The sequence below is a fragment of the Mobula birostris genome, chromosome 9, assembly GCF_030028105.1.
Source record: "Mobula birostris isolate sMobBir1 chromosome 9, sMobBir1.hap1, whole genome shotgun sequence".
Classification (NCBI taxonomy): domain Eukaryota; kingdom Metazoa; phylum Chordata; class Chondrichthyes; order Myliobatiformes; family Myliobatidae; genus Mobula; species Mobula birostris.
In genome coordinates this window covers 80,652,261-80,668,359 of record NC_092378.1, presented here as the reverse complement: position 1 = coordinate 80,668,359, position 16,099 = coordinate 80,652,261, and positions in this window count along the sequence as shown.

Sequence of the window (16,099 nt, the reverse complement as noted above, 5' to 3'; positions counted from 1 at the left end):
TCTGTGGTGTGTTGGTCAGGGCATGACATGCAACAAAAACATTCAACAATTATACAGAATAAAGGAACTCAGCAGGTCGGGCAGCATCTGTGGAAACGAACAGCCAATGTTTCGGGCTGAGACCCTTCGGATGAAGTGTTGACTCTTCTTTTTCAAGTCCTGACGAAGGGTCTCGGCCTGAAACATTGACTGTTTGTTTCCAAGTTCTGACAGAGGGTCTTGACCCGAAACGCTGACTGTTCATTTCCATGGATGCTGACCAACCCGCTGAGTTCCTCCAACGTGTTGTGCGTGTTGCTTTGACCCCAGCATCTGCAGAGAATTTTGTGTATACAGAATAAAAAAATTCTCAAAAAATATAAGTTAGAGGTTAAAGGATGGATATGGAAGAAAGTGTTCCTAAATACATAAATATCATTGTATTTACAATGTAAACAGCATTATAAAAAAGATACTACTTATTGATTTAACTTTTTAAAAATCTATATACTTAATGTAATTTTGTTTTAATTATGTATTTCATTATACTGCTGCTACAAAACAACAAATTTCATGACATATGCGAGTGATATCTACCTGTTTCTGATTCTGATTCTGGTTTAAAGTGTTTACAGTTCAGTGACTGAGGCATTAGATAAAGGGGCGGGAGGGAGCTAGTAAATCGGTGAATCAGATTAACTGCCTGGGGGAAGAAACTTTTAAAACTGAGTGTAGTTTCTACCTTAATAGCCTATGGCACTTTCCTGAAAGGAAGTTTTGGAAAAGGCAGTTTTCTGGATGTGTAGTATCTGCAGTGATTTTTTCCTGCTGGCTTCTTTGTTCTGGACACATACAAGTCTTGCAGTGATGGTAAACTGCAACCAGTGGCCTTTTTTTTCACAAGTGTGAGGTATGGCACTTTGGAAGGACAAATCAAGGTAGAACGTACAAGGTAAATGGTAGGGCACTGAAAAGTGCAGTAGAACAGAGGGATCTGATAATACAGTTACAAAATTCCCTAAAAGTGGCATCACGGGTAGATAGGGTTGTAAAGAGAGCTTTTGGTACATTGGCCTTTATAAATTAAAGTATTGAGTATAAGAATTGGAATGTTATGGTGAGATTGTATTAGGCATTGGTGAGGCTGAATTTGGAGTATTGTGTGCAGTTTTGGTCACCAAATTGCAGGAAGGATATTAATAAGGATGGAAGAGTGCAGTGAAGATTTACAAGGATGTTGCCAGGACTTGAGAAACTGAGTTACAGAGAAAGGTTGAATAGGTTAGGACTTTATTCCCTGAAGCGTAGAAGAATGAGGGGAGATTTGATAGAGGTATATAAAATTATGATGGGTATAGATAGAGTGAATGCAAGCAGGCTTTTTCCACTGAGGCTAGGGGAGAAAAAAACCAGAGGACATGGGTTAAGAGTGAAGGGGGAAAAGTTTAAAGGGAACGTTGTTGGGGCTTCTTCACACAGAGAGTGGTGGGTGTGTGGAATGAACTGCCAGATGAAGTTGTAAATGTGGGCTCACTTTTAACATTTTAGAAAAACTTGGACAGATACATGGATGGGAGGTGTATGGAGGGATATGGTCCAGGTGCAGGTCAGTGGGACTAGGCAGAAAAATAGTTCGGCACAGCCAAGAAGGGCCAAAAGGCCTGTTTCTGTGCTGTAATGTTCTATGGTTCTATGGTTCTATACTGAGATGCTTTATTTTGCAAACTATCCAGACAGATCATTTCAAAACATAAGTACATTGAGGCAGTAAAAGAGGTAATCAATAACAGAATGCAGAATATGGAGTTACTGTTACAGAGAAAGTGCACTGCAGCTAGACAATAAGGTACGGGGCCATGATTGTGAGATCAAGGAGTCATCAACCATGCAAGAGATTCGGGGGCTTGTAACTATGAGGTACATGCTGTCTTTGAGCTTGTTTTCGCACTTTTCTATCTTCTGCCTGATGTAAGGGAGGAGAAGAGAGAATGCCCAGTTGAGAATGGTCTATGATTATGTTGGCTGCTTTCCCAAGGCAACCGGAAGTGTAGACAGAATCCATGAAGGACAGACTCTTTTTTTGTGATGGACTCAGCTGTGCCCACAACTTGCTTTTGCAGTATGACGATGACTGACATGCTGGAGAAAGGAATGAGATGCAAAGTGCATCCTGTCCTTAGCTGCACACCAGTGATTGAGGTATATTAGTCACTGCTCTGATGCCTAATTGAGCAGAAGTTAGTGACTGTTTAAACATTTTAATGTTAATATAATTTCACCATATTTTCTGTGTAATTTAAAAATGTTTAATTATTTATTGAATGCTTTCATTAGTCAAATACATTTGAATTTTTTTTTGAAGTGTTTTTTCCATGGAATCTTAACTGGGTAGAGAGCTGGGTCCAGGCATCCACATCTGGAATAAGCAGACACACCACATCTGGCAGACTGAATTTGTGGGCCAGGTCCAGATCTCTCTGGGTCAACACAACCATTAAAATTCTTAGTATGACAACAGAAATTAGGTAGGCATTCTCTGTACATCAATTATCAAAGAGAACATCAAGGAAGGATGTAGAAACTATTCAGATTATTTGGTGTAATTGGGTAAGATTCGAAAGCCTTGCTTCCATTTTACATCATGCATCATTACAAAATAAAATATGAAAAATTAGCAATGTCCTGTGAGAACATTCCCATCAAGATGTGATTTTCAACCAGTCTAAGTTAGCAAGACTGTCTTAACGTCAGTTATTTAGGGTGTAATGTGAAATTAGTTCACTGAGATTTGATCCATGTATGATAGAGGGAAAAAACACAGAGTGTGCAATAATATTGATGCTGTTGGGTCATCTCATTGTCATGGTCTGGTCCCGGCTCCACATTAATGTACAGTTCCTAGACTGTCTCCGAGCTCCAGCCTCCGAGTTATCAGCCTCAAGACCCCAAGACCTCAAGACCCCAACAACGTCCTGTCCTGTAGCCATGTCATGTCCTTGCCTAGTTCTGGGGTCCGAGCCTGAGGCAAGACCCAAGTTCTGGGTCCTTGTCCAGTCTCTGGCTTGGAGTCCAAGCCAAGGCTCCTAGTTCGTGATTCCTAGTCCTGGTCCCGCTTTCCCAAGCCCAGGCTCCTAGTTCATGGTTCCTAGTCCTGGTCCCACTTTCCCAAGCCCAGGCTCCTAGTTCATGGTTCCTAGTCCATGTCCTAGCCCTAATCTGCATTCTTGTCCCTGCTGCTTGTCTGTATCCTGTCACGTCCCTACTCTAGTCAAGTCCTGTTCCGAGTACTTCAGTGTCTGTGTCTTGCGTTTGGGTCCGCTCCCAACGCCACCCATTATGACACTCACACCAGAATCTCAGTTGTCACAGAACTGGAAAGCCTTGCTCACTCCAATTTAAAGATGTGCAAGTACAGACACTAGATTTAATTGCCTGTCCCTAGTTGCGCTTGAGAAGGTGGTGGTGAGCTGTCATCTTAAACCACTGCAGCCCCATGAGGTGGGGGTGTATCCACAATGCTGTTAGGGAAGGAAGACCAGGAGCTTGATACTGCAATGTTAAATGAGCTACGATAAGTTTCCAAGTCAGGGTGGTTTGCGGCCTGGAGATAATGGTGTTCCCATGCTTCTGCTGTCCTAGTCAGCAGTGGTAATGGGTTTGGCAGGGACTGTCTGAGGAGTCTTAGTGAGTTGACTGAAGTGCATCCTGTAGATGGTAAAAACTGGTGCTGCTAGGAGTCAGTGGTGGAATGAGTAAATCACTGTGATGGGATGGCCAGCATGTAGGCTGCTGTGTCCTGTACGGCATCGAGCTTCTTGAAGCTGCATTCATCCAGGAAATTCAAAGAGTGAAGGAAAATATCAGCTTTATTTGTCACATGTACAGTATATTGAAACATCAAAACATACAGTGAAATGTGCCGTTTGCATCAAATCAGCAAAAGTTGTGTTGGAGGCAGCCCATATTTGTCACCACACTTTTGATGCCAAAAAGCATGCCCACAATTCACTAATCCTATCCCATACATCTTTCAAATGTGGGAGGAAATGGGAGTACCCAGAGGAAACCCACACGGTCACAGGGAGAACAGGCAGCAGCAGAAATTAAACCCCCATCAGTGATTGCTGGCACTATAATAGCACTATGCTAACCTCTACGCTACATTGTCATCCCAACGCAGAACACCAAAACAACTATCACACAACTGGGTCATCCTTGCTTTGGAAAGTACTTTCTGTGGTTTCCATTTACAAGTAGAAGCTGGCTCATTCACAGACTGTTTCATTTCCTGGGACCAGGTCTGCACTATCCATAAGATTAGCCCTTTGAGTGTACTCCGCTATTTCATCACCTCTCCACCCATTCTGCCTTTTTCCTGTAACATTGACGCCCTGACTAATCAAGAAACCATCAACCTCCACTTTAAATATACCCAATGACTTGGTCTCCACCCCATCTGTGGCAATGCATTCCACAGATTCACCACCCTCTGGCTAAAGAATTCCTTCCTCATTTATGTTCAAAAGTGACATCACTGTATCATACATTGAATAGTGCCCAGTAGCCACTGAAGTGAATTTCTTCCAGGACATCTTTAGGGAGTGGTGTCTCAGAAAGACAGCGTCCATTATTAAGGACCTCCAGCACTCAGGACATGCCCTTTTCTCACTGTTACAATAGACAATAGGTGCAGAAGTAGACCATTCGGCCCTTTGAGCCTGCGCCACCATTCTGAGATCATGGCTGATCATCTACTATCAATACCCGGTTCCTGCCTTGTCCCCATAACCCTTGATTCCCCTATCCATAAGATACCTATCTAGCTCCTTCTTGAAAGCATCCAGAGAATTGGCCTCCACTGTCTTCTGAGGCAGCGCGTTCCACACCTCCACAACTCTCTGGGAGAAGAAGTTCCTCCTCAACTCTGTTCTAAATGACCTACCCCTTATTCTTAAACCATGCCCTCTGGTACTGGACTGTCCCAGCATCTGGAACATATTTCCTTCCTCTATCTTGTCCAATCCCTTAATAATCTTATATGTCTCAATCAGATCCCCCCTCAATCTCCTTAATTCCAGCGTGTACAAGCCCAGTCTCTCTAACCTCTCTGCATAAGACAGTCCGGACATCCCAGGAATTAACCTAGTGAACCTACGCTGCACCTCCTCCACAGCCAGGATGTCCTTCCTTAACCCTGGAGACCAAAACTGCACACAATACTCCAGGTGTGGTCTCACCAGGGCCCTGTACAAATACAAAAGGATTTCCTTGCTCTTGTACTCAATTCCCTATGTAATAAAGGCCAACATTCCATTAGCCTTCTTCACTGCCTGCTGCACTTGCTCATTCACCTTCAGAGACTGATGAACAAGTACTCCTAGATCTCTTTGTATTTCTCCCCTACCTAACTCCACACCGTTCAGATAATAATCTGCCTTCCTGTTCTTGCTCCCAAAGTGAATAACCTCACACTTATTCACATTAAACACCATCTGCCAAGTTTCTGCCTGCTCACCCAGCCTATCCAAGTCACCTTGAATTCTCCTAACATCCTCATCACATGTCACACTGCCACCCAGTTTAGTATCATCAGCAAACTTGCTGATGTTATTCACAATGCCTTCCTCTAAATCATTGACGTAAATCGTAAACAGCTGTGGTCCCAATACCGAGCACTGTGGCACCCCACTAGTCACCACTTGCCATTCTGAGAAACACCCATTCACTGCACCCTTTGCTTTCTATCTGCCAACCAGTTTTCTATCCATGTCAATATCCTCCCCCCAATGCCATGAGCTCTGATTTTACCCACCAATCTCCTATGTGGTACCTTATCAAATGCCTTCTGAAAGTCAAGGTACATCACATCCACTGGATCTCCCACGTCTATCTTCCTGGTTACATCCTTGAAAAACAATAGATTAGTCAAGCATGACTTGCCCTTGGTAAATCCATGCTGGCTCAGCCCAATCTTATCACTGCTATCAAGATATGCCGCTATTTCATCTTTAATAATGGACTCTAGCATCTTCCCCACTACTGATGTTAGGCTAACAGGGCGATAGTTCTCTGTTTTCTCCCTCCCTCCTTTCTTAAAAAGTGGGATAACATTAGCCATTCACCAATCCTCAGGAACTGATCCTGAATCTAAGGAACATTGGAAAATGATCACCAATGCATCCACAATTTCCAGAGCCACCTCCTTTAGTACCCTAGGATGCAGACCATCTGGACCTGGGGATTTGTTAGCCTTCAGTCCCATCAGTCTACTCATCACCGTTTCTTTCCTAATGTCAATCTGTTTCAGTTCCTCTGTTACCCTATGTCCTTGGCCCCTCCCTACATCTGGGAGATTGCTTCCCTAGTGAAGACAGATCCAAAGTACTTATTAAATTCGTCTGCCATTTCTCTGTTTCCCATAACAATTTCTCCCAATTCATTCTTCAAGGGCTCAACATTGTTCTTAACTATCTTCCTTCTCTTCACATACCTAAAAACACTTTTGCTATCCTCCTTTATATTCCTAGCTAGCTTGCGTTCATACCTCATTTTTTTTCTCCCCATATTGCCTTTTCAGTTAAGTTCTGTTGCTCCTTAAAAATTTCACAATCATCAGGTAGGAGATACCATCAGGTAGGAGATACAGAAGCCTGAAGGCGCACACTCAGCGATTCAGGAACAGCTTCTTCCCCTCTGCCATCCGATTCCTAAATGGACATTGAAGCTTTGGACACTACCTCACTTTTTTTTAATATACAGTATTTCTGTTTTTACACATTTTTTGAAAAATCTATTCAATATATGTAATTGATTTACTGGTTTATTTATTATGTTTTGTTTTATTTTATTTATTATAATTATTATTTTCTCTCTCTGCTAGATTATGTATTGCATTGAACTGCTGCTGCTAAGATAACAAATTTCACGTCACATGCCAGTGATAATAAACTGATTCTGATTCTGAATAGGGTAGCACAGAGATATCAATACTGGGTCATACATAAGCTATTGTTCCAGCACACACTCTTTATCTCACCTGGGGCTCTTTATTTGCTGCTGTCATTCTTTATTTGGAAAGAATGACAGATTCTTTAGATTCAAGTTATGTCTATAAATCAGATGCATACACAATATATGTTAATGATGTCACATGTGCAAAATATGGTAGGAAATCACTCACATCTGGATGAATCATGACAGGAGGTGCCTGGTACAACGGCCTGGTTATCAAAGGATAAAAGGCAGAAATGGTTCAAGACATGCGGAAAGGCATTTCAAGCATGTAAAAATAAGTGCAAATAGATATATTCTAACCTACACTCAGAGACTAATGAATTAATTCCTCCTATAATTAATAAAGTGGCCACTGTGTGTATGTCATGATCTTTTACTGTTGTAGCCCATCCACTTCAAAGTTTATTGTATTATGCATTGAGGGATGCTTTTATGCACACCACTGTTGTAATGTGGTGTTATCTGAGTTACTGTGACCTTCCTGTCAGCCTGAACCAGTTTGACCACTGTCCTCTGACCTCTTTCATTAACAAGGCATTTTTGTCCACAGAACTGCTTCTCACTGGATGGTTTTTGCACACAACTATGGTAATACCTAGTTATTTGAGTTACTGTCGCCTTCCTGCCAGCTTGTACCAGTCTGACCTCTCATCTGACCACTCTCATTAACAAGGTGTTTTTGTCCACAGAACTGTTTCTCACTGGATGATTTTTGTTTCTTGCACCATTCCCTATAAACTCTAAAAACTGTTGTGTCTGAAAATCCCTGGATATTAGCAATTTCTGAGATACTTAAATTAATCCATCCAGCACCAAAAAAACATTCCATAGTCAAAATCACTTAAACCACATTTCTTCTCTATTCTGATGTTTGGTCTGAACAACTACTGAACCTCTTGACCATTTCTGCAAGTTTGCATGCATTGAATGGCTGTCACATGATTGGCTGATTAGATATTTGCATAAACGAGCAGGTGCAAAGGTGTGCCACTGAATGTAGTTTCTAAACATGATTTTTTTTTCTGTCACCTCCAATTCAATAACAAACACTGAATTAAAAAATGCAAACATGAGAAAGTCTGCAGATACGTGAAATCCAAAGCAACAGACACAATATGCTGGAGGAATTCAGCAGATCAGACAGCACCTATGGAAATAAAGTTGACATTTTGGGCCGAGACTTCTTGAGGACTAGTTGCTTTTATAGTGGTTTTCCTCATCATACGCAAAGTTAACATTTATCTGTACAGTATATCTTGTGTTTTTGAGTATAATGTCCAAAAGTTGAACATCTTGCATGAAATCATATATCAGAGTAAAATCTTTGTAACAATCTTCTGGTTAACTCTTTGAGAGTTAAAATAATACTCACATAGGGAGATTTGATTAATAACTTTCATTGAGATGGCTGTGGTGTTGTTGCATTGTTTAAGCCACTTTAACAATGCTATTTGCAGCAGTTAATGCAATGGCATGAGGGGCTAACTCTGCCTCAGTTTTCCTCTGTAGTTCTGTAATGTGTGTGTTTCATGTTGGAGTGAAACTGAGTTGATGGTGCTTACTTTCGCCTGCCCTTGGGAACTGGACAGTCCAGCTTCACAGAGATATTTCACAAAGAGGGAACACCACATTCACTCTTTCCTTTGTTTCCTTGTAACACAAAATGCTGGAGGAACCCAGCAGACACCTCATATTCCACCTGTGTATCCTTCCACCCGATGTCATAAACATCAATTTCTCTAACCTCCAGCATTTTGTATGAGTTGCCCATAGAAACGGTTTATTCCCTGCCATAGATACTGCCTGACCTGCTGAGTTCCTCCAACATTTTGCCTATGCTGCTCTGCATTTCCAGCATCAGCATAAACTCTTGTGTTTATCCTTTGTTCCCCGGTCTATAGACATAAGGAAGCATAGTTTCCTTAATCAGTATATAGAAGTCCCAACGAGAGAGTGTGTGATACTTCATCTGCTATTAGGGAATGGGACAGGGCAGGTGACAGAAATGAACTGATTAAGAATTGTCAGCATAGCTTTATGTGTGGTAGGTCATGTCTAACCAACCTTGGAGGGTTTTTCAAGGAAGTTACCAGGAAAGTGGATGAAAGCAAGGCAGTGATCTTGTCTACATGGACCTTGGCAAGGCATTGAACAAGGTCCAGCATGGGAAGTTGGTCAAAAAGGTTGAGTCGCTCGTTGTTCAAGATGAGGTAGTAAATTGGATTAGACACTGGCTTTCTGGGAGAAACCAGAGAGTGGTAGTAGATGGCTGCTTCTCTGACTGTAGGCCAGTAACTATTGGAGTGGTGCAGTGATTGGTGCTGGGTCCGCTGGTGTTTATCATCCATATCAATGATCTGAATAATAATGTGCATAACTGGATCAGCAAACTTGAGGATGACACCGAGACTGGCAGTGTAGTGGACAGTGCGGAAGGGATGGCTAGCAGAGGGATCTGGGTAGGTGTAGTGGACAGTGAGGAAGAGATGGCTTGCATAGGGATCTGGGTCAGTGTAGTGGACAGTGAGGAAGGGATAGCTTGCAGAGGGATCTGGGTCAGTGTACTGGACAGTGAGGAAGGGATGGCTTGCAGAGGGATCTGGGTCAGTGTAGTGGACAGTGAGGAAGGGATGGCTTGCAGAGGGATCTGGGTCAGTGTACTGGACAGTGAGGAAGGGATGGCTTGCAGAGGGATCTGGGTCAGTGTAGTGGACAGTGAGGAAGGGAAGGCTAGCAGAGGGATCTGGGTCAGTGTGGCGGACAGTGAGGAAGGGAAGGCTAGCAGAGCGATCTGGATCAGTGTGGCGGACAGTGAGGAAGGGATGGCTTGCAGAGCGATCTGGGTCAGTGTACTGGACAGTGAGGAAGGGATGGCTTGCAGAGGGATCTGGGTCAGTGTAGTGGACAGTGAGGAAAGGATGGCTTGCAGAGGGATCTGGGTCAGTGTGGCGAACAGTGAGGAAGGGATGGCTTGCAGAGGAATCTGGGTCAGTGTACTGGATAGTGGGGAAGGGATGGCTTGCAGAGGGATCTGGGTCAGTGTAGTGGACAGTGAGGAAGAGACGGCTTGCAGAGGGATCTTGGTCAGTGTACTGGATAGTGAGGAAGAGATGGCTTGCAGAGGGATCTGGGTCAGTGTACTGGACAGTGAGGAAGGGATGGCTTGCAGAGGGATCTGGGTCAATGTAGTGGACAGTGAGGAAGGGAAGGATAGCAGAGGGATCTGGGTCAGTATGGCGGACAGTGAGGAAGGGGTGGCTTGCAGAGGGATCTAGGTCAGTGTACTGGACAGTGAGGAAGGGATGGCTTGCAGAGGAATCTGGGTCAGTGTAGTGGACAGTGAGGAAAGGATGGCTTGCAGAGGAATCTGGGTCAGTGTAGTGGATAGTGAGGAAGAGATGGCTTGCAGAGGGATCTAGATCAGTGTACTGGACAGTGAGGAAGGGATGGCTTGCAGAGGGATCTAGGTCAGTGTACTGGACAGTGAGGAAGGGATGGCTTGCAGAGGGATCTTGGTCAGTGTAGTGGACAGTGAGGAAAGGATGGCTTGCAGAGGGATCTGGGTCAGTGTACTGGACAGTGGGGAAGGGATGGCTTGCAGAGGAATCTGGGTCAGTGTAGTGGACAGTGAGGAAGGAATGGCTTGCAGAGGGATCTGGGGTCAGTGAGGAAGGGATGGCTTGCAGAGGAATCTTGGTCAGTGTAGTGGACAGTGAGGAAGAGATGGCTTGCAGAGGAATCTGGGTCAGTGTACTGGATAGTGGGGAAGGGATGGCTTGCAGAGTTATCTGGGTCAGTGTGGCGGACAGTGTGGAAGGGATGGCTTGCAGAGGGATCTGGGTCAGTGTAGTGGACAGTGAGGAAGAGATGGCTTGCAGAGGGACCTGGGTCAGTGTAGTGGACAGTGAGGAAAGGATGGCTTGCAGAGGGATCTGGGTCAGTGTAGTGGACAGTGAGGAAAGGATGGCTTGCAGAGGGATCTGGGTCAGTGTAGTGGACAGTGAGGAAAGGATGGCTTGCAGAGGGATCTGGGTCAGTGTACTGGACAGTGGGGAAGGGATGGCTTGCAGAGGGATCTGGGGTCAGTGAGGAAGGGATGGCTTGCAGAGGGATCTGGGTCATCTGGAAAAATAGGCTGGGAAATGGAAGATGGTATTTAATATAGACAATAGATAGAGGGAAATAGGGTTTCGTTACAGCCGCACCAACCAAGAATAGAGCATAGATATAGCAGTACAAAAACCACAAACAATCAAACAACAAAATGCAAACTATGCCAGATGGAAAAAAGTTCAGGACCAGTCTATTGGCTCAGGATGTCTGACTCTCCACAGGAGGAGCTGCAAGTTCATTGGCCACAGGCAGGAACGACCTCCAGTGTTGAATCTCAGTGGTGATTCCTCGATCGTGATATGACCCGGATTGCACCATCTGTTGTTAACCAGAACAGTAAGCACCCAACTCCTTTATGCTTACCGCTGTCAGTACACTTCCGGTCAGCCAGAACGATCTGGAAGCCGTCCATGGATAAGTTTTGATCGGGTATGTCCTCGTGCAGCCCCATTCCAGTGAAACACATAACACTGCACTCCCGAAATGTTCTCTGACGCTTGGCTAGCGCCGTGAACTCGTCCATTTTATTACCCACCGAACTCCTCTTCTCCATAAGTCGCTGTTGTCTCGACCCGTCCTCTTTCCTCGACTTTGTGATCCCCCTCTGCATCATCTGTGTGTTTTCCTCCAGATTTCAGCAGGGGTGTCCACGTTCATCAAGTGTGATGTGTTGCACTTAGGTAGGACCAACCAGGGTCGGACTTGCACAGCAAATGGTAGGGCACTAGGGAATGTTGTAGAACAAAGGGATTTAGGATAAAAGGACCATAATTCATTGAAAGAGGCATCACAGGTAAACAGGCTTGTCAGGAAAGCTTTTGGGCTTCATAAATCAAAGTACTGAGTACAGGAGATGGAATGTTATAAGACCTAGGCAAGGCCTAATTTGGAGTATTGTGTGCAGTTTTGGTCACCTACCTACATGAAAGAAAATTTACACGGAGGTGTGCTGGGTCTGGAGGATCTGATTTATAAGGAAAGATTGAATAGGTTTGGACTTTATTCCTTAGAGTGTAGAAGATTGAGAGAAGATTTGATAGAAGTATTCAAAATTATGAGGGCTATGGATAGGGTAAATGCAAGCAGGCTTTTTCCATTGAGGTTGGGTGGAACTTCAACCAGAGGTTATGGGTTAAGCGTGAAAGGTGAAAGTTTAAAGGGAACATGAGGGGAAACTTCTTCATTCAGAGGGTCATGAGGGTGTGGAATGAGCTGCCAGCACAAGTGGTACATGTGAGCTTGATTTCAATGTTTAAGTGGTGTTTGGATAGCTACATAGATGGTAGTGGTATAGAGGGTATGGTCCAGGTGCAGCTCAATGGAACTAGGCAGTTTAGATGGTTTTGGTATAGACTGGATGGGCCAAAGGGCCTGTTTCTGTGCTGTACTTTCCTATAACACTATGACTCCATAGTTTCTCAGGAACTGCAGGTCTGTGTCTCTGGACGATAAAGCTCCAAACAGCCCCAAGACATCGGCTGATGTTATCAAGTGAAGTGGGTAGGCTAGAGTTCCAGAGAAGGAGGCCATTTGGTCCATTGAGACCATGCTGACTCAAGATTCAAGATTTAAGATTATTTTTCATGTGTGCATCAAAACATAGGGTGAAATGTGTTGTGTAAGTGACAACCACACCTGAGAGTGTGCTGGGAGCAGCCTGCAAGTGTTGCCACACAGTTTGGCATCAATATGGCATGGCTACCATGCTTGTCTAACAACACAAAACACAACAAGCAACAAACAAACATGGCAAAATCAAGTTTCATTCTTCCTTTTTACCCACAGACATTCAAAATCCTTTAATTCCAGGACAGCCTCCAGCAGACGCAGACTCGGGCTTGTAGACACTGGGCATCAACCTTGCCAGCAGACTCAGATTCGCATACTCTGCTCTGGACATTGGGCCTTGACTTCTGGACTTTCAGATCTATCCCACCCATCCCCTTGTATTCTACTGCAGTTTATTGTCATACCAATCAACTCCACCCTGATTCTCATACCAATTCAGCACCCCACCCCACCCCAACACACACAGCAGAAGTGTCATTAAACTGCCAGCACATCTTTAGGATGTGAGAAACTGGAGCACCCATGGGGAGGGGCACCCAACGTGGTTATGAGGAGAGCATGCAACGTCCACCAAACAGCATTTTAAGTCAATATTGAACTTGGTCCCATGGGCGTAAGGCAGTAAGGCATAGGGTCCCTGTGTCACTACTTAAATTTGAAATATAATGAAAATAAATCAACATAAAGTTATGCTGATGCCAGAAATTGGAAGTAACACACAAAATGTTGGAGGAACTCAGCAGGTCAGCCAGCATCCATGAAAAGGAATAACCAGTTGACACTTTGGGCTGAAACTCTTCAGCAGGACATCCAAGAACTTTAAAAACTGCTATATTGCTTCGGAAATTTAAAAAATGGAATCAACTAAAGATGCCTCAAAAATTAAAAATGTAATTCTAAGAAATGCAACATCCATTCTTGCTGGTCTTACCAACAGGATGGAAATAGCTATTCAGAAGAATGGGGCCACAGTTGTGTCGGCAGGTCTAATAGGTGGAATTCAAGAAGTGATTATCCAGTAAATCCCAGCACGTTCTAAATCATCCAATGAGTTTACCAGTTACAGTATGCAGTTATACAGGAGTGTATCTGCCATGGTCTGGTCCGTGAAATCCGCATTCAGGTTCACGGTCCGGTCCATGTTCCTTATTCCAGGTTTTCCAGTTTTCCCCAGTTTCTGTTGAGGCAGCTGATTCTCGTTTGTGCTGGCTTCATAAATAGCTTCAGGACTGAGCCTCTGGTTACTGGATTGTCCTCTTCTCACCCCCTATTTGATCCCTTCTCTGCCCCTTCCTCCTAAAGCCTTGCCTTATCTGAAGCATTACCTCGCCTGCACTACTGTCTAGTTCAATCGCCGGAGCAAGATAAAGAACTGTCTATCATTGTTTTGAACTGTCTCTGTGTCCACACCTTCACTAGGTAGGTCCGGCCATTTGCCACTACCTAGTGTTGGAAACTGTCAGTATTATCGCCTTTGCTAAGTAGATCCGGCCGTTTGCCGCTACCTAGTGTTGGGAACTGTCTGTATCCATGCCTTCGCTAGGTAGATCCGGCTGTCTGCTGCTACCTTGTGTTGGGAACTGTCTTGTCGTATTCTGCATTCTGTGTAATGAGTCCTGGCCCTACGTCCTGTACCCAAGGAGGGGTCCTGGCTCTGTGTTCCATGTTCCTGTCTCTCCCTCGACCAAGGCTCTGCATTCCTGTCTCTCCCTCGACCGGGGCTCTTTGTTCCTGTCTCTCCCTCGACAAAGTCAAGGTTTCAGGGTCTCGTCCAGTCCTAGCCACAATCCAAGAACCTTGTCCCGTCCAAGTCACGGCTTTGTGTTCTCGTCTTGTCCATGTGTCTCGCCCAGCGCAGGAGTACCTTGCCCAGCCCGGTGCTGGAGTTCCCTTGTCCTGTGCTGGGGTTCCCTAGTCCTGTCCAGGAGTCTCACGTCCAGTCCTGTTGCCTCTCCTCATCCTGTAGCCACATCTTGTCCTCTTCTAGTGCTGGAGTGCGAGCCTGAGTCAAGACCCAGTTTCTGGGTCCTTGCCCAGTCTCTGGCTCGGAGTCCATATCCAAGCCTCGAAGAACCCTAGCCACATCCATTCCTGTAGCCATGTCATGTCCTTGCCTAGTTCCGGGGTCTGAGCCCGAGTCAAGACCCAGGTTCTGGGTCCTTGTCCAGTTTCTGGCTCGGAGTCCAAGTCCAGGCTCCTAGTTCCCAGTTCCTAGTCCTGGTTCCGCTATCGTAGTCAAGTCCTAAGCCCAGGCCCTGCATCCTTGTCTCATCCAGGGCCTGTGTCATGTCCAGCATCCTTTCTTCCCCACTTCCCTTGCTTGCTTAACTCTAGTCCTAGTCCTGTTCCTAGTATGTCAATGTCTGTGTCTTGCATTTGGGTCCACCTCCCAACTTCCCCCTTATGACAGTATCAGATCCTCTTTGTTAATTTGTTAACTTGCCAAAGACTCTAGGTAAGAAGCAGGGAATGCTAATTTTGGGCAGCCATATGCATAATGTTTTCATTTTAACGTAGATACGAAATCCTTAAAGCCCAAGTTATTGGAACTTCCCAGGAACAGAAATACAGTTCATATCTTGTGTCTTACTCACTGTTTAATTATTTAACAGTATAACCCTTATATTCTAAAATCTTTCATTCTTACACTGCAATTTTTAATGCAACACTGTGTGTCCGACAGAGTGATCAGCAACACTGGGGCTCCACAGGGGACTGTCTTGTCTCCCTTTCTCTTTGCCATTTACACCTCGGACTTCAACTACTGCACAGAGCCTTGTCATCTTCAGAAGTTTTCGGATGACTGTGCCATAGTTGGATGCATCAGCAAGGGAGATGAGGCTGAGTACAGGGCTACGGTAGAAAACTTTGTCACATGGTGTGAGCAGAATTATCTGCAGCTTAATGTGAAAAAGACTAAGGAGCTGGTGGTAGACCTGAGGAGAGCTAAGGCACCGGTGACCCCTGTTTCCATCCAGGGGATCAGTGTGGACACGGTGGAGGATTACAAATACCTGGGGATACGAATTGACAATAAACTGGACTGGTCAGAGAACACTGATGCTGTCTACAAGAAGGGTCAGAGCCATCTCTATTTCCTGAGGAGACTGAGGTCCTTTAACATCTGTCGGATGATGCTGAGGATGTTCTACGAGTCTGTGGTGGCCAGTGCGATCATGTTTGCTGTTGTGTGCTGGGGCAGCAGGCTGAAGGTAGCAGACACCAACAGAATCAACAACCTCATTCGTAAGGCCAGTGATATTGTGGGGATGGAACTGGACTCTCTGACGGTGGTGTCTGAAAAGAGGATGCTGTCCAAATTGCATGCCATCTTGGACAATGTCTCCCATCCACTACATAATGTACTGGTTGGGCACAGGAGTACATTCAGCCAGAGACTCATTCCACCGAGATGCAACACAGA